The 25,714-nt window shown below is 58.9% G+C and overlaps 1 protein-coding gene across 1 annotated transcript in view; it reads left to right on the forward strand.

Annotated features, from left to right (window-relative positions):
• Positions 1-7,790: 7,790 nt before the first annotated feature.
• The window catches only part of NACC2 (NACC family member 2), a 60,731-nt gene continuing 42,807 nt past the window's right edge, over positions 7,791-25,714 (forward strand). Inside the window, exon 1 of the mRNA XM_081267293.1 lies at positions 7,791-8,178. The gene's annotated coding sequence lies outside the window, so the exon portion shown is untranslated. The remainder of the gene's footprint in view (positions 8,179-25,714) is intronic.

Consider the following 25,714-nt stretch of genomic DNA (forward strand, 5'->3'; position numbering starts at 1 on the left):
TGGGCAGGATCAGAGCTGCACTGTGGGCTGTCCCTTCCCCTCCTTCCGCTAACACTTCCCCAGGGAAGGTGGAGGCCGGGGCTGTAGGCCTTCCTGGGGCTGATGACCCTCAGTAGCGCACACCCACTCCTGGGTCTTGTCCTCAGAGACGTGTCCCTGGGTTAGTGTCCTGAGGGTCAGCGTGCAAGAAGATGCCAGCCTTTTGACACACCAACCCTCTGAGAGACTCTTGGTGAATGAATGAGTGAAGACACACAATTGTCCCTTGTGTCCTTGAAGCTTGGTACATGGGCCTTCAACGCCCACTTTCTGAATGACCATGTGGAGGGTCACCAAGACCTCCATTGCCGGATTTCTGTTCTCGTGACTAAAAGGCTCAGGGGTCACTCCAGGTAAACTGGGCTGACTGGGCTGCATGAGATAACCACACAAGAGACACAAATACCTTTTTCTTTGGGGTCACTGTGACGGCTCCTCTGACCTTAAGGGTCCGCAGGAAGAGAAAGAGTGAGAGCATGCGCTGACCCCTTTTATTGAGGAGAAGCTACTCAAATGAGGCAAGGGGTCAGGTTTCAGGGGGCTGAGTCTATCCTCATGATGTCCACTAGCAGCAGGTTGACTGACACCTGGGTAGGCCACACCCAAGGGCACAGTTAGAGAAGGGGACACACACAAGGCACTTCCTTGGAAGATTCTATCCAAGGGCAAGGGGTTAGATTACAAAGGAACAGGTGAGCGTAGCTTCACTCATGGGGCTGTAGCAAGACACACCCATGCATGAGACACGGACCCTCGAACCCAAGAAGGATGGGGAAAGCTCTGCCACAGTTCTGTGACTGCGAGCCTCAGCACCCAACTGGGGAGTGTGACTCAGTCACGAGCAAGGTTGGTCTCCCACACTCCATAAGCTGGTTTCTCAGGCAGGATGCCATGCTTCAGAGGGAGGAATGGTGCTCGCCTTTTTCTGTGTTGTAGCTGCCCATCCTGGAAAGGTAGCCCCACTATTGGCCCTGGAAGTTCTTCCACTTATCTTACCCAGGAATTTCTAGCTGTTGACCCAGCCTGGACACCTTTCTGGGAAGTGTGTCCAGCTCTCTCCTGTGTCCTGCAAAGGACATTGGCTGTCCCTTGAGCTGCTACACCTACCCAGAACAGAGTTGGCCAAGACTCTGCCATCCCTCCTGGGAGGAGGTGAGTCACTGCAGCCTGCTCGACCCTCAACCTTCGCACTGAGGCAGCAGCTGCTTAACAGCTGCACTAAATGGTAGAGGGAAATTTAGGACAAAAGAGGAAGATTCGAGCATCCAATTTAAACCGGGGGGAGGCATACAGAAACCAAAATGGTCCTGCCCTAATTCCTGAGCGGAGGGAGTTGTGGGCTCTGCAGCCGCCAACAAGAAACCAAAATACTCATCCAGCTTCCTTCTGGGAAAGGGACCCAGACTCGCCTGGTGAGGCACAGATGTCCTCGGGGTCTGCAGAGCCAGCCTCCCCTGAGGACCATGGGAACCCACATGCGCCCCAGGCACCACGAGTCCAGCACTGCAGGGCACTGTGGGCATCTGTGTAGGAGGCTCAGGGCAGAGGCCAGCAAGTGGGGGAAGGAGCCCACCCAGCTCCGGCCCCTCCAAGGCCTCCCAGAGCCTAGATGCCCCTGGATGCGTCTAAGCAGCAGGGCCGCAGCTTCCTGGCGGGTGGCGGAGGCGGCCTGGTCCTCCATCTGGCAGGGCCTCCCTTCTGCCTTATCCTGAGCTGTGGGTGGGATGGACCTTGCAACTGGCCAGCCCTGGAGCCTGAAGTGCCAGCCCCTGCTTCTCCGAGACCATGTTCCTAGTCCTGCGGGCGCAGGTCATGCATATACGGTGTCCACTGCACCTGCTGGAGCTCCAGGACCGTGGCCCCTGCCAGCACCCAGGCAGGCTCGGCAGTGGTGGCTGCCTGACCCTGCACTGCCTGTGGTATCCAAACCAGTGTCTCTTATGATGCCCCCTGTTCCCCAGCCCAGCTTTCGCGGGGGGCACCAGCTCCTTCGCAGGGGCTCCGGTCAACTGGGAGGCGCCTGTGCTGGAGGCCTGGCCTCCCCTGCAGCATTCTCTGCTTCCTCATCAGCTCTTCCTGCCTCATTTCCGGAGCCCACAGACTGGGTCATGGGGCCAGCTGATGGTTGCAAAGTGCACCCCTCCTGGCCACCACTGAGTCCTGTGGGTGTGGAGGGCAGCGCTGGCATGCTGGGGTATGCCAGGGTGAACAGGCCAGTGTGGCCCAACCGGAGGACACCTGGAGGCAAGGGCTCTGCAGAGAGCTGCACAGCGCCAGCCTCACCTGTAGCTGGCTGTGCCCACGCACCCTGGTCCCTCCTGTCCTGCAGGTGCTCCTGCAGCCTGTGCACGCTTGTCTGCGGTCATCCCTTGCCTACCCTCAGTACAGCCTACGAGTGGGTTTCAGCCCCAGAGTGACTTCCAACCAAGAGCCTCGTTTCCTTGGGATGCTCCCTGAGCTGGATCCATGGGGCTCCCAGGGACCTGCTCTCATACCGGGCAGAAGCCCCAGTGAGCGGCTGCCTTGCACAGACCCATTCCTACCCAGAACCCCCTTGGGCAGTCTGACATCATTCAGGCACTCTCCCTTCCAACCCTGGATTCCAGGGCCCATGGTCACTGGCCAGCATGGAGCCCCTGTCCTGCAGCTTGTGGGGGAGGCCAGCCTGGGCCTGGAATCCCCCCCACAGATGCCAGCATGGCTGGGCTCACGTCACCTGGAGGTCCTGTTAAATGCAGGTCCTGATCCAGTGGGCCTGGAGGGCCAGGAGACCTGTGATTCCAGTGGGCGCCTGCTCTGTGCACCAGGAGCCTGAGGACTGGGGGAACAAGGGAGGGGCAGGGAGGATAAACCCAGAAGGCACCAGGAGAGGTGTTTGAGGAGGAGAGGTGTTGGCTGAATGGCCAGATGGCAAGAGGTCAAGACAAGCCCAGGAACCGACCACAGCTGGGTTTATGCAGTGGTGGCCAGAGGTGACATGGGGGCTTCCGGTGACTTTGTCCAACGCTGCCCTATGTAGCTGACCCCCAGCCCACCTGTCTGGATGCCCTGGACACTGGAAACTCAAGCAGCATGGTTGAGTTTGTCCCCAGAGAGCTGAGGTGGCCCTGCCTGGCCTGCCTGTCAGAGGCCCTGCTTGGCACCACAGCCCCGCTGCCCAGACGGTGTCCTGAGCTCCCAGCTCCTTCTCTCTCAGCCTCCCTGACTCCACCTTTGGGTGCCTCCAGACACCCTCAACCCTTGCTGGCCCCTGGAGAGGCCCGGGGAGGCTTCAGGACTTTCCTTTCTCCTCAACAGAGCAGTCCTTCTTGGTCCCCAGAAGGTCCTCTCAAATGTGGGGGTCACAGGAGCAAAAGCCTCTGTGCTGGTCACAGCGAGGCGCCTGTGTGCTGTGGGGGTGGGGCAGGCTGGGGAGTGGGTGAGTTTCCCACTGTCCCCGCTGCCCACCCTGAACCTCGGTCAGTCAAACGCCACCTCTGTCCCTGTCACCTGTGTCTGCAGGACACCCAGACTCTTGCCTTAGAGGCCTGGAAGTCTAAGAGCCCCTCTCATGTGGGGGCCTGGACTGCCTGGGGAGGGGGCGGGCTTGAGCCCCAGGAGTCTGTAGCAGCTTCACTGCAGGGGGCGCTCTGTCCGTCCCGGCTGTCCCAGCCTGTCCTTCCCAGCTGTCCCAGCCTGTCCGTCCCGGCTGTCCCAGCCTGTCCACCCCTTCCCAGCAAGGGTAGTGCCCGGCATGGACCCAGGTCTCGCAGGGGTGACAGGTGTCAGGCAGGGAGGGCAAGGGCTGCACCAAGCTAGCAGTAATCACAGCAGAGACCCCCCAAAAGAGTCACCGAAGACCTCAATATTCCAGCCCAAGGACATGCCCTTTGGTCCAAAGTGACCCCACATAGGATGGAAGACACTTGGAGGGCTGGAGGGCTGGCTGTGTCCCACCCAGGGATCCCACCCACAGGGATAGCCTGCCCTGCGGGCTAGAGATGGGGGGGCAGGGGACAGCTAGGGTGTGGAGTCTTTACGGAGCCTCTGCAGGAGAGGGGGGCCTCAGAGTCACAGCCACCCCCCATTGTCCTGCAGGTGGCTGGACGTGTCCACAACACTCTGAGCTGACCAGGCTGCTTTGGTCTTGCAAAGCTGGGCGTCCAGGGACTGGGCCCAGAACAAAAGCAAACTTGTCTCCAGGGCTGGGCTTTGGCTGAGGGTGGCTTGGGTCCCCTGGCCATTCTTGATGTGCAGCCCTTGCCCCCTGCTCTGCGGGCCCCAGGCCCATGCTCCTCTCTGGGGTTCTGTGCACCACCCTGGGGTACTAGGCAACCTTCTGAGAAAGGGGGCATCCCTACCAGGGTGGGCTGCAGAATGGGGCCTGAGGGGAGAACCCTTGTCTCACCGCCCTGGGCCGTCCATGCACGGTCCCCTGTACAGAAGCCCGAGGCAGGACACTAGTTTCCGGACAGACCGACCTGCTTGGGTGGAAGTCTTTGTTGGGAGTACTTTGTCCACCAGCCGCCACGAGCTCCCCCTTGAAGGTGAGGGCCATGGAAGCACAGTTGGGGGGACTTCCGTAGGCATGGGCCCCCAAGTCAGGTGGTTTCTTTTGTCCCTGCTCTTCAGAGGCCCCGAGGCTTCCTGCCAAGAGGATACAAACGCTTCCCCTACACCAAAGGTCCCTGCCTCTCCCTTCTGTGTTGAGGGGGATCACAGCAGGAGAGGGGACAGGAGACCTCTGGCTGTCCCCCTGCAGGGGGGAGCTGGCCTTGGGCCACCTGTGCTGGGCCTGTGGGGAAGCCCAGTCCTCCCCAGGCCAGAGGGGTCATAACCTGGGGAAGGGCTTGGCTTGTCGACCAGCACCCTGAGGACCGGTGCCAGGACTCAGGCGGGTGGGAGGAGGCAGTGAGCTTCTGACCAGCCAGGGACCAGCATCCCTCAGCTGCCTCTGACAGCAGGGTGGAAATGGACAGTCAGGCTCCTACCCTGGGCATGGCCAGGCCCTCCAATGAGCCCCAGAGAGAAGTCAGGGGACAAATGGGGAGCCTGACCCTGCAAGGGCTCAGGGTGAGGGGGCGCCCCAGCCCTTCTGGTCCTTTCATATAGGAGAGTTTGGAAGGCTTGTGAGCCAGGGGCCTTTGGGCAGAGACCCAAAGAAAGTGACAGGTCAGTCTCAAAGACACTGGGGAAGAAGGCACAGGCCATGGGCACAGTAGGTGCAAGGACCCTAGGGCAGAAGGACGTCAGCACTTGGAGGGTCCCTGCAAAAGTCAATGCTTCTAGAGCTTTGGAGGGAGCTGGCACAAAGCAGGGATGGAGTAGGGGTGCACTGTGAGGTGGGGAGCCAGGCCTTGTCATTCAAAGGCTTGTATCCTGAGTCCTAGGAGGTGGGGAGCCGTGGCTTTGGTCTCTGCACTGGCCCATAGTGACAGACTGGAGCAGGGCCTTGAGGGAGCTGGGAGCCCAGGTAGGCGGCTACTGCACCCTCCTGGGGAATGAGGTGTTGGACCAGGAGGATGTTGATGGGATGGTGAGAGGTATCAGGATTGGGGTAGAGGGATCTGGGTGTGAGGAAGGCGGTGAGAAGCCAGAACTGCCAGAGGGTGGAGCTGCTGTTGGGTGAGTGGAGGGGAGAAGAGCAGCTCTGGGAAGACCCGGGTCTCCACTGGGCAATTCACGGTCACCCTGTGTGAGCTTGGATGGAGGAAAGCAGGCCTCACCTGGGCACCGAGCACAGGCCCTCACGTCTGCATCCCGGTTCCTGTGGAGCATGCACCGCCCGCCCCCAAGCCTGCACGTAGGTTCCCCAGGACCACAGTGCTCAGGGTGTGAGCCCCCAGCTTTTTGGAGCTCAGGAAAACAGGAGGCAGTGCTTAGGCGTGTGGTTGTCAGGGGGCCCCTGGGCCCACCTCTGCTTCACTGGTTTGTTCAGACTCTCCTGTGGCTTCCCCTTCCTCCCAGCCTGGTGCTCTCTGGATAGAAAGGGGAAAATCAGGCTGCAGGCCTTGGAAACTGAGGGCCAGATCCTAGGCTGGCACCCGTCTCAGAGAGGCAGTGGTGCCGTCACATTCCTGGAGGCAGGACTGCAGCTGCTAGGGGTCAGCCAGCAGCGAACCCGCCCTTCACAGTGGGCATGTTTTGTGTGCATGATTCTTTCTGCAGTGCTGGGGAGGGAAACCAGGCCCAGTGTATGCCAGGCAAACTCTACCACTGAGCTGCACCCCTGCCCTTTACAGAGGTCATGACCTGTAAGGAGCAAATGCAGAGAAGGAGAGAAGTTGCCGTGGGGCCACATGGGAAAGTGAAACCTCCACAACGGGTAGGTCTCATTCTGCAGAGCCCCAACCCAAGCTGAAATTTCACCCTAAACCAAATACTTCTCATCTGTAAAACAGGAATAAAGAGAGCCAGCCTCAGGATCATTGTGGAGATTACATTAGGCAACACGCACATGCTCACAACATGTAGCGCAGGCCTGATACTCAGTGAGTTCTCCTATCTGCATTTAAAATGTGCAAGTATAGACTGGCACATACACACATGCACCCAGAAATGGCACAGAGCTCAGACATCCCGGGGAAATAGCTTTCTGGACAGCTGATGACTTTTTAAAAACTTTTTCTTGTTTTCCAAATGTCCTTCATTACAAAATAGCTTTTTGGGCTGGAGTGTATGTAGTTCAGTGGTGAAGCACTTGCTTAGCATGTGTGAGTTTGATCCCCAACAGTATAAAAAAGAAAAAAAATGTCTTTAGTGTTTTGAAAATAAAAGTTATGAAGACAAATGGGCAGATAGGTAAGTGAGCCAGCTCCCCACCAGGAGTGTGTGCAGTGCCACCATCTGGACCCTCCATGCATCCTGCCTGTCTACACAGTGACCCAGCCCTGGCCACTGGAGGACCTTGGGACCTATAACCAGCACCAAGCATCTCCCTCGTGTAGGCTGCCCCTTCCCTGGCCACATGGGCTGCCTGCAGGTTTGGAAGTGGTTGGCAGTGGCTGGACTGGGGTTGGACCTGGGGCCCACTTCACACCTGAGTTCTGAGGTTCTGGGGGGACACTGTGTTCTGGAGGTGCAACCTGAGGCTGGGGTCAGGGATACAGGCCAAGCTTCTGCTCCTTTGTCCTAGGAATGACCTTGGCCAGCTGTGCCAGGAAGGCTCTAGCCCCAGGTCTCTGTCCAGGTGGTTGGTGGAGCAGCTTGTTCTTCACTTGGCCCCCCTTCCCAGTGACCTTTCTCACGACCTTTGTCATGGTGCCACCCCTTTTCTCCTCTAAGTACCCCTGTGTGGGTGCTGGATCAGGATGGCTCTGGCCTCTGAGGACCACTGCAGCCTGTCCTGACCTCAGGTCCCATGTTGGGAGGAGCAACTGCGAAGGCTTTCCGGGTCCTTTCAGGGGTGTGCGCCCAGTTTTGTTTCTGTGCACTTTTAAAACTGGATCTCTGTTCACAAGAGCATGGCCCTGGCCAATGAAGGAAATGGGACCGTGTCTGTTAACACGCCTGGATCACACTGGGCCTGAATGCAGCCTGGGCCGCGTCCACGCAGCCAGCAGTTCCGCGGCCACTGGCAAGGAGGCGCCAGCGGGCGCCCCGTGGCGGTCGCCCAAGGTTGCTCGCGCACCACGCCTTCCACCGCCGGCCCAGGGATCTTCTCGCCCGCAACCCGAGGCCAGAGCAAACGCAGCCGCCGCGGGGTGGGGGCGCTCCAGGACCGGTGGGCCGGGGAGGCGTGCCCCAGGTTCCCGTCCTAACCGGCCGCCGAGCCCGGCCCTCCGCGCACTGGCTGGACGCTATCGCGTCCGCCCCCCCCACCCCCCGCCGGCGCCCGGCGCAGGGTCGGACGCCTGGCACTCCGGAAGGCCGGCGCCGGACTCTCCCGCTCGGGATCCCCCCAAACCTGCGGGGACCCCCGGCTCCCCCGGGCGCCCACCTGGCGGCGAGTGCGCGCGCGCGGCCGGCCGGCGCGCTGTCCCTTTAAACGGCCCGCGGGCGCCTCCCCCGCGCTGCCCCGCCCCCGCCGCGGTGCGGCCGCCGGTGCTGGGCGAGGTCGGAGAAAGTCCACGGGCGCCGGAGCGCGGGGACGCTGGAGCACTTCCTGCCGCGGGCGGCGCGCCGCAGCTGCCCAGGCCGGACCGGGCCGGGCGCCCGCAGGTACGGCCAACTTGGCGCGCGCCGCGCTGGAGCGCCGCGGGCGGGGTCGTCCCGCCGCCCCGCCCGCACTTCCCGCAAACTCCGGGGCGCGGGCGCCCAACTTGGCGCGCACGGCCGCCCTGCCGCAGTGCCCGCCCGCCGTCGCCGCGGGGTGCGGCCGAGTTCGGCGCGGCCCGCGGCGTCCGCGCAGGAGGCGGGTGCGGGCCCCAAACGGAGAAGCCGGACCCCGCGCCGGGCCGCGTGTTCCCGGGAGACCCCAGCCCCGGGCGCCCGGGCGTCTTCCCCTCCCTCAGGGTTCTTCTGGCCGCCGGAGACCCTCGGCCTGTCCCGGACCGAACTGCAGCGGGGAAGCCCGGGGCGTGATTGGCCCGGGGCCAGGGCGGAGGGGACACACCCCTCCCCAGCCCCGCGAGGCACCCCGGCCGCGAGTCGGCGCTGGGGCCGGGTCCGCGCCCCACTCCCGGGCCAGGTGCACCCCTCTTCGCTGTTTCCCTGGGGTGCGGACTCGACCTGGGGCTGCAGTGGGAGGGGACTCCCGCCGTCACCGTTTCTGTGTCTGCAGAGTTGAGGTCTGGAACTCACGCCCTTCTCCAGGAACTCAGGTGGCACCACTCCTAAGGGTGCCTGCTTGGTGTCCTGCTTCTCCTGCGCCGAAGGCCTTGGGGTCGGCAGGCCAGAGGTCACCTCCCAGCCCTCTCCAGGCTATGAGCGGTTGGTCTTGGGCTGTTGGTAGCTCGAACTCGGGTTCTGGTGCCACTTAGACCTGCAGGTCCTTGGATCTGAGGTCCTGTTCCCAGGAGCTGGCCTCACAGGCCATGGCACTGTCCTGTCCTCCTCCTGCCCCTCTTGGGGCCTTGGGTTTAGAGATGTTTTGCACGTGGTGGCTGGCCCTCTTTTTTTTTTTTTTTAATATTTATTTTTTAGTTCTCGGCGGACACAACATGTTTGTTGGTATGTGGTGCTGAGGATCGAACCCGGGCCACACGCACGCCAGGCAAGCGCGCTACCGCTTGAGCCACATCCCCAGCCCCTGCTGGCCCTCTTTCTAGTGGCATTACAGCCCTAAGAGCGTTTTGGATAAGCCTGTCCTGGTGGCCCTGGGCTGGGGTAGGCCTGAGGCCACCTCTCTCCTGCCTTCCCTGGGCTTGCTGTCCAGGGAAGGCTTTCTGATCCCCTGTGTGCACATCGGTGTCCCAGGAGCCCCTGTGCAGCCCTGAGTCCCCTGCCTCCTGGCCTGTCTGCCAGTACCTCTCTGGTCCCCCTTTCTGCCCCCTCCTCCCTTCCTCACATGGCCCTCCCACCCTGTTCCCTCCTGTTCTCCTTTGGCCAGGTGATGAAAGTAGGCCCTCCTGCTGGGTGCTGTACTCTCTGCATGTTCTGTAAGCCCCTGGACATCCCAGGGTGGGGGGTTGCAATGCACACTGCACAGATAAGGACACAAGGCCTGGGCGGCTCGGGCCAGGCGGCCAGCGCTCACCTTCTAGCAGTCATCTTCCTGAGGCTACAGAGCCACCCCTCTTGTCTGCCTGGGTTCCCTTCATTGCCCATTCCTTCCAGGAGGCCCTCTGGCATCTCGGCAGGTCATTCCACTGTTGGGTGGCACCTCGGCTGGAGCCCAAGTGAAGGGAAATAGAAGTGGCGAGGCCCAAAGCAGCTGGCCCCCCTGGCCTTTCAACCAGCTGGTTGGAATTAGCACAGAAAGTAGAACAAGATATCACTTGTCACCTCTTGGTGGCCAGGGATCTTTTCTCAGTGGTCACACCCAGGGCAGGCTCATGCTGGACATGGGCCCTGCAAAGACTGTGGCACGTGTGGGCGCCACACTGGTTCTGTGAACTCACAGCCACTCAGAGCATTGGGAAGAGCATTCAAAGAGAAAATGTTTGTGCCATCACAGTGGGACCACCGGGCTATACCTTGGCTGCAGGGACACCCAATTCTGTATGAGGGACTGCTGGAGGGACATGCAGGACACTCAGAGTGGCTATCCTGGGAAGGGGACTAGTGGCTGACTTTTGACAAAGTTTGCCAAATGTATTTTCCAACCAGCCCATGAGCCCACATGATTCCTGTAACAGTGATTTCAAGCGCTGAGCTGGGCCTGGCCTCTGGGGTCCTGCGTGCCTGGTCAGGATCATAAGCAGAGAAGGTGTGCTCTCCGGGGCCTGCTGTGGTCCTGGCCAAGGGGTTCAGTGCTCATGGGAGACAACTTAAGAACTGCAGTGTTGTCCTTGACAGGGTGTAACTTGGGGATTCACTGGCCTCTTCTTTAGGTCTGTGCCTCCACCTCATTCTTCCCAGAATGCACAGGGCACGGAGTCCCCACCAGCCCCAGCCTGCCCCTTGCCTCTCAGCCCCTCTCTCCTGGGCTCTGCTCTCCAAGTCTGGTGCCTTCCTGGCCGTTCTCCATGTAGTGGCTGTGAGGTCTGTGGGGCAGAATGAATGGCCAAAGCTGCCCCAAGTAGGGTGCTGAATGTCTGCTGGGTCCTTGGACCCTGAGCCAGGTGCAGACTGCAGCCCTCATCTTCTGCGGTCCCCAGTGTAAAGAACACTCTTGGAACTTGACGGTGGAGCTCCCTCAGTGTGCCACCCTCTCTGCCCACCCTCACCTTGGTGCCAGTGTCTGTGGCCCAGCTGGCCTCGCCTGGCTGGGCTGTCTGGTTGAGATGGACCACCTTCTGTTGGACACTACTCTCGTGCCCCTTCTCCCCAAGGTGTGGCCTGGGCTGAGGGAACCTGGGGTGGACTTCCAGGCCTGCTCCGTTGGTGATGCCATTGGGGTGGGCAGTCTCTCCAGGGCAGGGGACGTTGCTACCAGCCCCTGTCTGCATGGTGGGCTCTGGGCTATCCCTGGTGAGTGCCTGCAGCCAGCCCCGGGTTTGAGTTTGTGAGTCTGGTGGGGCCGGGGATGGCCGAGGAAGGGGTAGCCTCCGTGGGTCTGGTACTCGGGCGTCTCCCTGCCTGTGGCCTCCCCTGGCCGGGTGCTGTGTTCCCCCCGGGGTCCCTGTCGCCACACTTCATTCCTCTTTTGCCCAGTTTTTCTGGGCACCCCTGTTCCTCCCTGGGGTGTGAGCAGTGTGGCCATCAGGAACCTCCAGGTGGAAGGGGAGCTGGGCCCGCATGTCTCTACCCCACCCCAACTCAGAGACGTGCCCCTCGCTGTCTCTCAGACCTTTTGGCCTGTCCAGTGGGCTCTGAGCTGTCCCTGGTGAGTGCCTGCAGCCAGCCCTGGTTTTGAGTGACTGGACGATCATGTCCTCCTGGCTGGGGCATGAGATGAACTGGCCCGGGCCATGGTCCCCTGCCCTACGTGTGGACCTCTGTTTTTTTTTTTTTTTTTTTAGCAAATTCTCACTCTCACCAGGCCTGGCTCTAGATGAGGTCATTTGCAAAATATGCCTCCCAGCTGGCCGGGGCTCCCAGTGTTACCTGCAAGTTGCTCATTTGCTGGGGCCAGAGCAGCAGCCCAGCTGTGGCCTTTCTGCCATTGTAGTTAGAGTGGAGGTCTGGACGCAGCACCCTGGGCAGGGCTCCACAGGCCATGAGCGGCACAGGTGTCTGCCATCTGTGAGCATGGCGTTCGGGCCCTGGTGTGAGCAGGGGAGGGAACGGGACCCTAACCTCAGGCTCTGCCCACCCAGGGGTCTGTGTGCTGAGCCTGGGCCCCACGGGGTGTGGGGGGGTGTCAGGTCACCCAGGCTGTGTGACCTTGGTGAATGATCTACCCTCCCTGGGCCCCACCCTGATACTAAGGAACGTCCACTGTGGGTTGTAGGCCCTTGCCTCCTTGCCCATGTAGGTCCCCCTGCCTTGCGGCTGCTGGCAGAGCATAGTCCTGCCCACTGAGCTGCTCCTGGCCCTTTAAGGGGAGGCTGGGCCAGTCCCCTGGGAGGATCCCGGGCACTTTCTCCAGGCCTGGTTTTCAGATCCCAGGGGAACAGGCTGGCTCGGGTCTCTCTAAAGGAATCTTTACCCTCCCCCCCAGCGCTGGGCCCTGGCATCCAGGAGGGCACATGGCCATGGATGGGCTGCCAGCTCCAGGCCCGCCCAGTGCCTGCCTCTGTGCCTGGGAAGCAGGCAGGGCCTGGGCGGGGAACAAAGGGACCTGAAAGTGCCCTTATATAGTCACTGGGGTGAGCGCGAGCGCTCCTGCAGGGCGTTCTCCAGGCCTGGCAGCCTGGCCCTGGGGTGGGGGTGGCTTCCTGGGTAGACTTCGGGGAGGGGTGGCCGTCTGAAGGCAGCTGGGTCTGGGGCAAAGCATTTGCTTCATTAGTCAGGCCTCCAGGAGTGTTTTTTGACTGAAAATAAAAATCTGGGCCCTCTGTAGTCAGGGCCAAGCCCACTGTGAAAACCCCTATTTTTGACAGTGTCCCTCTCACTATGGTGACTCTTGGGTGTCCCCTTCTCCCTCGCACTCCTGGTGTCTGTTCCTGGAAGTGCCCCCCCTCCATTCCTGGCCACTGCCTGGAGTTGCAGACCAGGCAGGCTCTGGGGCTTCTGGTGCTCTTTGGAGGAGGTCGGCCCCTCTTGTCTCTGGTCTGTTGGGATCCCCTCTGGCCACAGTCTCACTGCCGGCTGGGCTCTGCCCGGGGTTCGTCCTTGGCCTTCCCTTCCTGCTGCTGTGTGCCAAGAAGGGAAGACTCGCCCTGCCGCGTTCCCGTTCCTTCCGACTCCTGCTCTTAGGAATCAGAATGTGAACACAGTCTTGCTCCTCTAATCTCGTTTCCACCGCTCTGCTGAGCGCCTTTGTTAAATTTTGTATATTGATACTTTTTCTTGTTGTCAGCAGTTTTTTCTTCCCTTTTTTTTTTTGGATATAAAGCCATTAGGGTGAGAGAAGATTAAAAAGATACATTACAATTAAAATGTTAATGAAATCCGCATCATACAACTTTTGAAGCCCTGCAGGCATTAATCTTGCCTGTGTCCTGTCCATTTAACTTTGGCTATTCTTATTCCACACTGACCCCTGCTGAGAGATTGGTGCTATAATTGGATTTTTTTTTAATAAAAAGGAAAAAAAGCTTTCAGGAAAATAGAGGTTGAGTGGTGGGACGGCCCCTCCAGGGAGAAGAGGCCTGGGAGGGGCAGGCCCCCTGGCCCTTGGCTGTGGGACGTGTATTTGGGGTGTGCTTGTGCAGGACAGGAGGGGGGGGGCCCAGGAGGCCCGGGGTGGAGGCACGTGCCACAGGGGGCGCTGTGGTGCTGGCTGAGGGGAGCTGAGCCTGGAGGGTTGGGAGTTCCCAGGACCCTCCTGTCTCACAGGAACCCTGGCCATCAGCCCTGGTGGGCACTGGGGGGGGTGACGGCAGGGTGTCCCCGATCTCCTTCCCTGGCCCTTGCACTTCAGGATTCTGAGGCCACTGGCCCTGCAGAGCAAGGGGCCCCTCAGACTTGGGTGGGGGCCAGGAGGGGGGCTGTGGCTGCCTCCCGGGTCTGTGCTGCTACAGACAGGGAGGGGGTGGCGCCGGAGCTGGTCAGGTGGCTGGCAGTGGGCTGCAACAGACAGATTTCACGTCTGCGTGTTTTTGCAACACCTTTCTATAAAGGGAAACATAATTTAAAATATGATTACTTAGTGTTGTAACAGCGCCTCAGCTCCTAGATGCCGAGATCATTATCAGAGTCTGATATTAACTTGCAAAGAATATTATGCAAATTGCCCGCCAGCTTGGGAATCCTCTCGGGATGCGGGCCCAGGCTGGCTCCCAGGGGCTCGAGACCTCCAGGGTCCTCCTTCCTCCCCACCGGCCCTCTGCACCCAGGCCTGGGCCCTCGTCGGTGGCACGGATCCCAGAACCTGGGGGAGCAGGCAAGATGGGCCCCCAGAGGCCAGGGGAGCAGGGGAGCCTGTGTCCTCCAGGCCTCGCAGGAACCTTGTGTGCTGAAGACCATCCAAGGCCGTCGCCCACTGTCCTAGGGACCCGGCAGGACCACAGTCATGCCCTGTGATTATGATGGCTGTGACTGTAACTGGACCTGGGCCCTCGAGCCCCAAGTGCTTGGCAGTCCCTGGAGAAGGGACCTGGCCTGGCCTGGGTGCAGTGCGCATCCCACTGGCCGATTGACCATCTGGGCTTGGCTGCTTCCAGGGGCCTCAGGGGCCCCTACTAGGAAAGAGCAGGCTGTGGCTTGGGTCTGGTGTGGGAGCTTGGACTGCTTTCTTGGTGGACTTGTCCCCCACATCAGCCCTTCCAGCTGGTCCTGGTGGGTCGTGCAGTCTGCCCACTAGCAGGTTGCTTCCCAGAGCTCTGTCCTGTGCCAGCCGAGTCCCACAGAACAAGTTCAGGGCCCAAAGGCCCTGACTCTGTGTAGCAGGAGGACCTGTCTATGGATTTTCAGGAATAGTGTCCACCTGGTGACCATAAAAGCCAAATAGTCCCCAGGTACACTCACCTGGCTGGGCCAGAGCCTGGACAACAGGGACATGCCTGGGATGCTGCAGCCCCTGGCAGGGAGGAAGGGAAAGGCCCCCTCTCCCTGGTATACCTCAGATGGGGAGCACAGGGCTCTTGGGGCAGCTGGGGCTGACCAGAGCCTTGGCATGGATCCTGCTCTCCTGTCCAGGGCTGCCCTATGCTGGGCGGCTGTGCCTTCAGAGCCAGGGTCCTCTTCAAGGCCTCCTGCTGTGGCCCCTGAGCCTCAGTCCTTCCACCTGTGCAGTGGGCAAGCAGACCATGAGCTCGGACCACTTTCTGGGCAGCAGAGTCACTGGCTGGGGCTGACTCACAGTTGGCTGTGGGGACAGCACCTTGTGTCCTCTCATGAGGGTGTCCCAACCTGCTTTTCCCTGCTGCAACTTGACTGGATGTCACAGTCCTGCAAGCTCGTTCCTCTCCTGCTGTGGCTTGTGTTCCCACACTATGGGGTCTGCCCACTCTGCAGGTCCATGGGGTTTGCGTGTGTGCACATGACCTGTGATAGGGCCCTGGCATTGTGAACGCCTGGGGTGAAGAGCTGAGACCCTTGGGGGGCAGAACGTTGATCTCCCAGGGACTCCCCTAGTCCTGGAGGCCAGAAGGCCAGCTAGGTGTCTGTAGGGCGGAGCCCTCTGGAGGGACCTCTCCAGCTTCCCAGGCCCCTGCAATCCTGGGCTCCCAGGCTGAGGCAGCCTCTCTGCAGCCTCTGCTGCACTGTCCCAGGCCTCTCCCTGCGCTGTTTCCACATCCCTCTTCCGTTTTGCCTTCAGTGCTGGGACTGGACCCAGCACCTGCTCAGACCGATCACTGAGCTACACACCGGCCAGATCCCTCTCATGAGGACCCCTGTTGTCAGATTTGGGGCCACACTTGATGCAGGAGGATCTTGTCTCAAGATACTCAAGTGTATCTGAGTAAGATCCTATTTGGAGGGTCTGGGTGGATGTGAAGTTCTAGGGACACTTTTCAACCCATCACGGAGGGGGACAGAAAACTTTAGTGCCTGGATGGCTGCTGGCGCCCGTCACGGTGTTGCAGCCACACATGGGTGATGGGGCCGCTCTGCCAAGCCCTGCCAGGCCACTGTGGGCAGTGCAGGGTGGGTAGTCGGGCGGGAACTTTTTAGGAACCCGGCTGGGGAGAGCCAGGGGTTGTGGGCTGGAGACGGGGCCCAGTCTTGTAAGTTTTGAGATGGGAGAGGCAGGGGTGGTATTGATCGTCATGACTCAGTTTATGTGAGTCTGTGTCATTTGAAGTGGCCTGGAAGCCAGTAGTGTGTGGGTCACAGTAGAGCCCTGGGCACCGTGGCAGCTCAGGGCCAGGCAGTGGACTGTGGCCACAACTTCCAGGCAGGTGGCTGTAGGGAGGGCCAGAGGATGTGATATCCTTGGGCCCAACCAGTCTGGTCTGTGGGGAAGCCCAGTCTGGTCCTGGCACCCCAGAGCCAGGCTGGGTGTCGTCCGGGCCAGCAGGCAGCCTCACCTGCCTGAGCATGTGGTGTTGACGAGGGGTAGGCCCTTCCTCCCACACACCTGAGGAGCAATGGCAGGCCTGGTCCCCAGCTCTTCCACACCCATGCGGCCGACCAGCTGGTGAAAGACTGAAGCTGGGGGCCCCTGAGGTCCTGGGAGGATGCCCTGGGGTTTAGTTCTGGGCACTCATCAATCCTTCAAGACCGGGAAAGTGGGAAGCCCCCCACAGGTCCTCCTGGGAAGCCTTGGGGTGGCCAGAGGTGCCCCTCTATCCCAGCCCTGCTGCCTGGCACAGGGCCCCTCCTGGGAGTGTGGGAGGCTGGCAGCTGCCCTTGCTGCTCAGGAGACCCAGGGTCCGGCTGCTTCTAAGAATCACTTCTGAGGGTCTTAGAATGTTAGACTGGGATGCCCTGGAACAGGCACCCCTTTTCCTGGGGTTGCACAGGGGACTTGGTCTCCTTCATCTGGATCCCTTGCAAGATGCTGTCCACTGGAGTCAGGCCCCACCCTCTATCTGCTAAGAGCTCAGCTTAACTTGGTTGGTTATCCTGGGTTTATATTTATTTATTTATTTATTTATTCATTCATTCATTCATTCATTCATTCATTTTTTTTGTGTGTGTGTGGTGTTGGGGACTGAACCCAGGGCCTTGTGCATGCAAGGCAAGCACTCTACCAACTCAGCACTTGGTTACCCTGATTTTAAATAAGGTCACAGCTGGGCTCAGTAGCTTGTGCCTGGAGTCCCAGCTACTAGAGAGGCTGAGATAGGAGGATCACTTGAATCCAGGAGCTCAGGGCCAGCCTGGGCAGCACAGGGAGATCCTGTCTCAAGGAAATAAAACCAAACAAAGGTAACCAGGCCCTGAGGCTGGGCGAACAGCTCCCAATGGCCTCTGACCCCTCCAGCCCCACCTGCTGGCCACTGGCTTCTTTGGGGGGTGAATGGGACCCAGGGACGGAGGACAGGGGTCCTGAGAGTCCATGGCAGGGTCTGAAAGGCTCTTTGCCCATGATGTCCACCTACCAGGAGAGGATCAGCCCACTGACATCACACCAGCCTGCATGTGTGACGGGGACACTGTTGCTCAGCCGTGAGGAGGGTGTCTCCCTGGTGCTGGCGTTGGACAGGACTGAGCCCCGTATGATCCTCATCACGAAGGGGGCTGTGCATGGAGGGAAATGAGGGAATTCCGCTCAGCTGCTCGGGAAGTGGTATGTTTCTCCTTTGGGGAGAGGGAGGGGTGCAAGCCAGGGTTGTGCTGACCGCTGGGCCACTAACAGGTGCCCGATTGGGAGTCAGGGCAGGTCTAGGCCTTTCCACTGCGGCTGCAGGAGGGGCACTGTGGGCAGACCAACCTGGTTGGTCAGTAGCAGTGGGGCCTGGGGTGCTGGGGTCTCCCGCAGCTCGGCAGCACCCACCAAAGTGCCTGAGCTCCTGATGTTTGGGGGGAACTTGAGGCTGGGCCCAGGCTCAGTGAAGGAAGACACTCCTGGGTGACGGTGACACTCAGCATTAGTCCCACCCTGTGCATGCTGCCCCCATTCCTCATGGCGGGAGGAAGCTTCAGAGGCCAAGCCCCTGGCTCAAGGCCACAGAGCAGAGGGGCGAAGCAGACACTTGAACTCGGGATGTGGCCACAGGGCCTGGCCACCCCTGATGCCCCAGAGGAGCAAGGCCTAGGGAGGCAGGCAGAGGGGACCTCCTCAAGCCCCGTCCCCGACATGGCCAGGGTCCTGAGCACTCACGGTCTTAGTGGTGAGCTGGCTCAGAGTCTCTGCAGGCCACACCAGGCCACCGGTCTTTGGAGGAATGTCTGCTACCTGCTTCTGGCATCTCGTGGAAGGGAAGCAACGCCCTGAGAGGTCGGGTGGCTCCACAGTTGGGCAACAGAGCAGCTCTAGAGATGGCTCTACCCCTGGTGTTTTGGAGCTCTGAAGGTGCCTTGGAGTCCAGGCCCTGCCGTGGTTTGATGAGCCAGGTCCCGTAAAGGCAGCAGGAGTCCAACAGGCTGTGGCCTGGTTGCTGGCCACCCTCTGAGCCCTCCTCATGCCCTGGTATTGCCTGGTCACCTGGGCCAGGGCCATAGGCCTTCTGTAGCTGTCTCGGGACAGAAAAGCAGGGGCCATGTGTGCTCAGCCTGGGGGGCAGGTCCAGGGTTAGTGGACAGGCTAACTGGGGCCTGCAGCTCCTGCAGTCCTGGGGCTTGCCCCAGGCTTAGGCTCCTCCTCACCTGAAGTCTGGTAACCATGACAGAGTGGAGAGGCTGAGCCCTTTCAGAGATGCAGCAGCTCTGATGACAGCCACTGGTTTCCAGGAAGCATCACGAGGGAGGTCCGGTATAGCTCGAGGTGAAGTGGACTTTCGTGCCAGCTGCCCAGGCAGCCTAGGCAGGGGGAGCCAGCCGAGCGTCCAGCTCTCTCACTGTTGCGGAGCAGAAGAGCTGTGCGAGTCAGGCACCTGTCCCTGGCCTGGCTGGCTTCCCCTGGGGAGTGGGGTGGGCTGGTCATTCCATTGACTCCTCCAGCCAAGCACAGGACGCCTACCTTGCCTGCAGAGCCAGGTGCTGGTCAGGCCTGGCCGTCAAGGTCCCCATTTGCCCAGGCCTCCTTCCTTTGGGGACTCTTCCCTGGGCCCCTCTTTGGTTCTGGGATATATGAACTGTTTCTTTGCCTCCTTGACCCCAGGCCCTGAGGTGTTTTAAAGTGTCCCCATGCCCTTGCGGCAGAGGGCACAGTCAGGGTCTGTCCCAGGCCCATGTCCTCCTGGCCTGGGCACATGGACAGGGTCTGTGGTGATTTCGGTTTCTTTCCTGCACTCCTTGTGCCTCCACTGGGATCCAAGGTTGACTCTCAGGTACTCTTCCCTGGGACACCTATCTGATCTCCCCCAATTCCCCCAAATCAGGTAAGCGCACCACACAAATTGTCTGCTGAGGGTCACGTCCATGCCGTGGGCAGGGTGGTAGAGCTGGTGTGCTGGCAGACAGCTGACCTTGCTGACCTACTGCAGTGGCTGCCTCTTCCATGCCCTGGAACCTGGACTGGGTTCTGGATGTCCTGCAGTGAGGTGGCCCAGGCTCAGAGAGGAGCGGACATGGATGTGGTGTTGGGGAGGCTTCCGGAGAGGGCCCAACTCAGCTCAGGCACCACCCCGTGTTGCGGCTTGGCTGCACCCCAGGGTCCGCATGGTCGAGTTGTTGGCTTTCGCAGGGCTTGGCGGGGTGTCCTGCAGGTGATGTGATGCACAAACAGCCCGGCACCTGTGAAGTGCTGTCCCTGCAGCCCCAGGCAGCAGTCCTTCCTAGCACCCCAGCTTTGGGAGGCCCCCACAGCTGGGGTGCCCATCTGCAGTTCTCCAGTAGAGCCCCCACTTCTGTGGCCTACCGAAAGAAACGGCACCAAGTGGATGCCAGGGAAATGGAACCACGCGGAGCCAGCGGCCCCACCATAGCCTGGCTCTGGCCCAGCCCAGGCTCTGTTGGGAGCCTAGATTTTAGACTTCCTCTTTTCTTTCTTTTCTCTTCTCTCTCTCTCTCTCTCTCTCTCTCTTTCTTTCTTTCTTTCTCTCTTTCTCTCTTTCTCTCCTTTTCTTTTCTTTCGTTGTTACTGGGGATTGAACTTGGGTGCTTTACCACTGAACCACGTCCCCAGCCTTGCTAAATTGCTGATGCTGGCCTCCAACTTTGGATCCTCCTGCTCAGCCTGCCACGTGCTGTTATCGCAGGTGTGGCCCCCGTGCCCAGCTTGGATTGTAGAACTTCTTGGCTTCCTGCTATCCCCCAGTGGCCTTGAGCTGCAAGATTTCTGTAACTTCCCTCTTCCTAGCTACAGAAAGGGGGGGCTCGAGACCCCCCATTTATGTGATACCACCCCATTCCAGGGCTCTGATTGCTGCTCGGACCTCCAGAGAAGCAGGACCTGGGATCTCACTTGCCCCAGGCAGGACGTGCACCTGAGTGGCTTTCTGTACCCTAAACTAATATAGCGTCTGCTTTTTTTTAAAGCCATGATTGAAGTCAAATTAACATATTTACCTTGAGTGCTCCCTTGGGAACTGTTAGGGAATCGGAGAGGTGCGGCGTCTGTGGCACCGGCGACAGTGACGGGGATGTCAGCTCCCATGGGGACAGGTGCTCCTGCCTGAGCCACCCAGGGCTCCATGCTGCTTATGGTACTGCTGGGAGAGGAGAGGCCACACCCTGTGAGCTGTGAGCTCCGGGTCCAGGAGGGGTGCATGCAGTGGGCCGTGGCAGTGCCTCCCTGTGTGGCTGACCCCGCAGGCCCCACCTGTCCTCCAGGTTTCCTTGTGCCTTGCTGTCCTGTGCTCTGGCAGTGGTGTGTCTGCTGGCCCAGGATAGCTTTCCCCAGAGTCCCGCCGGTGCAGTTCCAGGGCCGTGGGTGAGACGTGCCCATATCCTCCCCTGTAAGGTGGGCCGTGGCATCACCCCGAGTTTTTCAAAGGCTCACACAGAGGCATGTGGCCAGGAGCTTCAGCCTCAGCATCATGGAAATAGGTGGTTGAAGAAAGAATGTGGGCAAAGGTGGGTGTTCAGTTAGTCACTAAATTGCTCAGTGTCCCTTAGAGTGGGAAGATCAAGTTTACTTTGCGAGTAAACAGAAATCATTTGCATCTTTTGGGCACAAATCTAAGAGTGTGGAGCAAAATCTGAGGAGGCCAGTCCCTGGGGAGTGGAGCCATCCAGCAGCCACAGTGGACAGCACCCACGCCCTGGGCCTCATTTTCACATTTTTGATAACTCTCTTTAGCAGTGACTCTTCATGGTCATAAATGATCTCCAGGTACAGTTTTGGGACATGTATCTGTCTAGTCTGTGACACAAGGTGGCTGGGGCAGCTCCAACAGTGGCCCCTTGTTCCAGGGACAGTGCTCTTGCTCTTACTGGATCTTCCATCCCGAGTGTGGGAGGCCAGGCAGGAGAACTGTCTGCGGGGTTCACCAACGGGCTGCAGGTGTGGTTGAGCTGGCCCCCCACAGCCTGTGCGCCTCCCAGGTGGCTCTTCCTGCCTGCTGGAAGGCGGGTGCTGGGATCCAGTGCAATGTGGACACCCTGGACTGGGGCCAGGGGAGAGGGCTCCACCACATCATCGTGGTGCCCTGGTGCGGTCCTGACTGTGCCAGCAGTTTGTCCAGCTGCTTGTGATATGAAGAGGGGAGGCTCTCTGTGCACCTCCACCAAGAGCCATGTTGCTGCCAGAGCCAAAAGCTTCCAGGAAGGTTCATTTCTGAATTCTGGGGCTCAGGAGGACAGGGCGCTGGGCAAAGAACTTTTCATTTAGTCTTGGAAGTGAAGTTGCTTCGTGGAGGCCAGGGATGGTCTAGAGGGAAAAGTCTGGCTTTTCTTCCCCATTATTCCAAAAACAGGCATCCATAGGACAGCTAGCCTGGTCAGTGCTTGGCTGTGGTCAGCAGCCCCTGGAATGGCTGTGGCCTGGACCAGAAGGTGTCCTGGGGACCTTGTGCCCTTCCCTGGTGCTGTGTGACAGTTGTCTAGTGTCGCCGGGTGGAGGCTGCAGGTCAGCACACCTGATGTGGCCCGCCCACTGAGGCCCAGGGCCCTCCCTTGCTTTCTGCCTGTGGACAGAAGGAGGGACTCATCTCATCTCCCAGGGATAGGGTGGAGGCAGTCAGGTCTGCAGCTAGGGCCTGCCTTAGCTGACGGAGGATTCCATCGCTGACCCCCCCCCAGAGTGAGCGCGGGGGCACACAGTGTCTGTCCCACAAGTGGCCCTGGGGGTACCCGCGCCTAGGAGGCTCTGCAGCCCTCGCGGCTCCTGCTCTGCGTGGGTCTCGCGAGGCTGACCGGGACCTAGCTGGTGCTCCTGTTCCTCTGGGAGCACAGAGGATGGTGAGAGGCACAGTCCAGCCCTGTCCACAAAGTGTCTAGCGTCTGTGTGGGGAAGGCGCATGGAGATCGGAGAGACCTGAGGTGGGGAGGTAGTCCCATCCGCCAAGACCAGCAAGTGGCTTTAGGTTGCCTGCGTCCTCAGGCAGGGACGGTAAGTATTGAGGAGCCCGAGGACTCCGAACCTGAGCTTAACCTTGACTTCTGAACCCGGGGTGCCCTACCACTAAGGTACACCCGCTGCCCCCACCCAGTTGCCCAGGCATCCCGCTGTGGCCCATGCCTGGCCGAGGACTTTGAGCTTGTCATGTGGTTGGTGCAGAAGCCGCTCTGGGGCGTCAGGCCCAGCTTTCAGGGCGGGAGGGAAAGAGCACCTGCTGCCCCGTCGCTGCCGGCTGCGAACCCCGAGGCCAGCAGTCGTTCGGAGCGGAGACCTCGTGTCCGTCGTGGGGAGCGCCATGGCATTTGCCCAACCCTCCACGTCCTCCTCAGACCCGTCCCTTGTCCCTCGTGCGGTGAACCCGGCTGCGCGCTCGGCAGGCCTGCGGCTTCCCATTCACCGCCAAGCCTCTCATCTGGTCGCAGGCTCTTTCACGTTTGGAACGACCCTTGGCTTCACTTGAGGACAAAGCACCTCTTCCCCTTGATGAGCAGAGCGACTCTCCGAGCTGCTCTGGAGCTGCTCTGGCGCACGGCCGCCCCCTGCAGCTCCCGCCAGCGCCCCGTTTCATCCCTTTTAACTTCTTAACTTCCCAGCTGACCTCTCTGGAAAGAGGGGTGAGGTGGCATGAGGAAGGTGCTGGGGCTGCTTCTCTCGCAGCGGGGCCTGGGCACGCGGGCACGCGGGGAGCACACTGCACACGGTACCCTCCTGCAAAAACAGAGAACTCACGTGTGCACATAGCACACGTGCATGCCACACATGCACCCCAGCTGTGTGTACACACATGCCACGCACATGCACGCACGACGCAGTGCAGACACACCACGTGTCTGCCAATGTGCACACAGGACACTGTGTATGCACACGCAAGTCACACATGTCACATACACACGCCCACATGTGCACACATGCAAGGGAATTGAGGACGCACATGTACAACACACGTGTGCCTGCACTCACAGGCCACACAGGCAACCTTTAAATCTTGTAAGAGTGACCAGAAACATGTTGATCTCATCTGTGATTTAAAATAAATAAATAGGGCTGGGGATGTGGCTCAAGCGGTAGCGCGCTCGCCTGGCATGCGTGCAGTCTGGGTTCGATCCTCAGCACCACATACCAACAAAGATGTTGTGTCCGTGGAGAACTAAAAAATAAATATTAAAAAATTCTCTCTCTCTCTCCTCTCTCACTCTCTCTTTAAAAAAAAATAAAATAAAATAAATAAATAAGTAAAAGCTGGTTTTAAAATTTGACTTGCTGACCAGTGTGCTCCCGCACTTACAAATCACCCAGGTATGTAGACATTGATCATTATTGATCTAGAACCAATACCTCTGGGGTGTTAGGCCCAGCTTTCAGGGCAGGAGGGAAAGAGCAGCTTATTAAACTAAATAAGGATCTTGAAAATTTTATTTTAAGTTGACCCACCACAGAGTAGACAGGTACTTCTCTAAAACAACAACAACAAAAGGAAAGATCGGACACAGTGGTGTGTCCATGCAGTGGAGTCTTCCCTGACCACGGGGCTGGGCACTGGAAGTGGTAATTGCTCTTTGTGACCTAGTGTGCCAGGGGGACCCAGGGCTTGTGCCTGCCCTGAGCTACTCCCCAGCCCTTGGTGTGAGTTTCATGGTGTGTGGGTTTTATCTCACTGAAGCTGTTTTAAAGAAAGGAAAGAGGAAGGCACGGGAGGGGAAGAGAGGGAAGAGGGCATTCTCTCCCACAGCGGTGTTTACTCCAGTTAATTTCTAGGTGTGCAGTGGCGTCTCACTGTGGCTCGAATCTGCATTCCTGCCTACCAGCGTGCCAGCACCATCATTTGCCGCCTGCAGGTCCTTTCTTTTTATTTCTCTCTCCTTTTTCTCTTTTTGGTTCTGGGGATTGAACCCAGGGTTCTACTGGTGAGCCACACCCCCAGCCCTTTTTATCTTATTTTGAGACAGAGTCTTGCTGAGTTGCTGAGGCTGGCCTCAAACTTGCACTCCTCCAGTCTCAGCCTCTCAAGCTGCTGAGATGACAGGCGTGCCCACCATGCCAGATTTGTAGGTCCTTTCTTGTGAAATGTCCCTCACGTTGTCTGCCGTCTGCTGACTGGACTGTATGTCCGTGGTCAGGCTTGAGGTTCCCATGTCACCTGGACACTAGCCCTTTTCAGGTCATGTGGCTTAGCTCTGTTTTCTCTCTCAGGCTGTATCTTACCTTTTCATTCTCTTAACTGGGTCTTTTGCTGAGCAAAAGCTTCGCGTTTTGGTCTGTTTACATTTCACATTTCGCGTTGTGAGTCCGTTTTCATGAGTGCTGGCAGTGCGCAGTCCAGGGCCAGGATGTGTTGCTGTCTGCCTCTGGATGCTGCCGAGCCAGCCCTCTGCTCCTGACCCGCTGTTGCCCCCTGCAGAGGACTCAGCTGGGGCTGGGGCATGGCTCAGGGCAGTGCTTGCCTGGCGTGCCCGGGTGCTGGGTTCTGTCCCTACGTGGCATGTTTGTGAAGGTTTGTTCTGGGGTTTTCTGTCCTGATCCCCAGATGTGCCTGCCCTTCTGTCCAGAGCACACTGTATGATTACTGCGGCCATGATCCATCTTGAAATCAGAAGCATTGTCCCTCCCATCTCAATCTTTTCCCAGTTGTCTTGGTCATTGTGATCACTTTGCCTTTTCAAAGAACTTTATTTACTTACTTCTTTAATTTTTTGATGCCTGGACAGGGACATGAATCATATGGTTTATTTTATTTATTTATTTATTTTGCAGTGCCAGGCCTCATGTATGCTAGGTACTCTACCACTGAGCTGCACCCCCAGCTAAATTTTAGAGTTATCTTGTCTATATCTACAAAAAGCCTTGCTGGATTTTTTTTTTCCCTGAGACAGGTTTTCACTGTGTTGCCCAGGCTGGCCCCCAACTTCAGGGCTCGAGCAGCCCTCCTGCCTCAGCCTCCCGAGTAGTGGAACTGCAGGTACCAGCCGCCACAGCTGGCTGTCTTGTTGGAATCCGACAGGAGTTGTGTTAAACCTGTATATCAATTTGGAAAGAACTGGCATCTTCTGTTAGGTCTTCTGTCCATGAATATAGTGCATTTCCAATGATTTACATATCAGTTTCTTTCTTCAGCACTGTGCAGCTTCCTACATACAAGCCCGAGACCTGTTCGCTTTGCTTTACGTGAGGTATTTGCTCTTTGTTTTTCGAAGTGATTGTAGAACTCTGTGTTGTTAATCTTGGTTCTTGCTAACCCGAGGAACACCGCAGTTCGACCTGTATCCTGTGACCTTGAGAGACGAACCTGCAGTCAGTTGTAGGAGTGTTCACAGGTTCCTAGGGTTTCCTGTGCAGGCCTCTGTGTTGCCTGCAGTTGGGGACAGCCGCAACTCTCTGCTCCCTCGCATTGCCTGGCCCCTAGCTACAAGGCGCAGCCCCCTCCTGGTAGAGTGGGTGGCATATCCTGGCCACACTCCCGTCTGAAGGGGAAAGCACTGGTATGGGATTTTTCTGATGAAGTTTTCATTTTCCTTTTTCTTTATTTTGAAGATGGGGAATCTCGCTCTGTTGGCCAGGCTGCTCTCAAACTCGTGAGCTCAAGTGATCCCCACCCCAGCCTCCCAGCTCATAGTTTTA

Source organism: Spermophilus citellus, assembly GCF_964194105.1.
Source record: "Spermophilus citellus genome assembly, chromosome: 2".
NCBI lineage: Eukaryota > Metazoa > Chordata > Mammalia > Rodentia > Sciuridae > Spermophilus > Spermophilus citellus.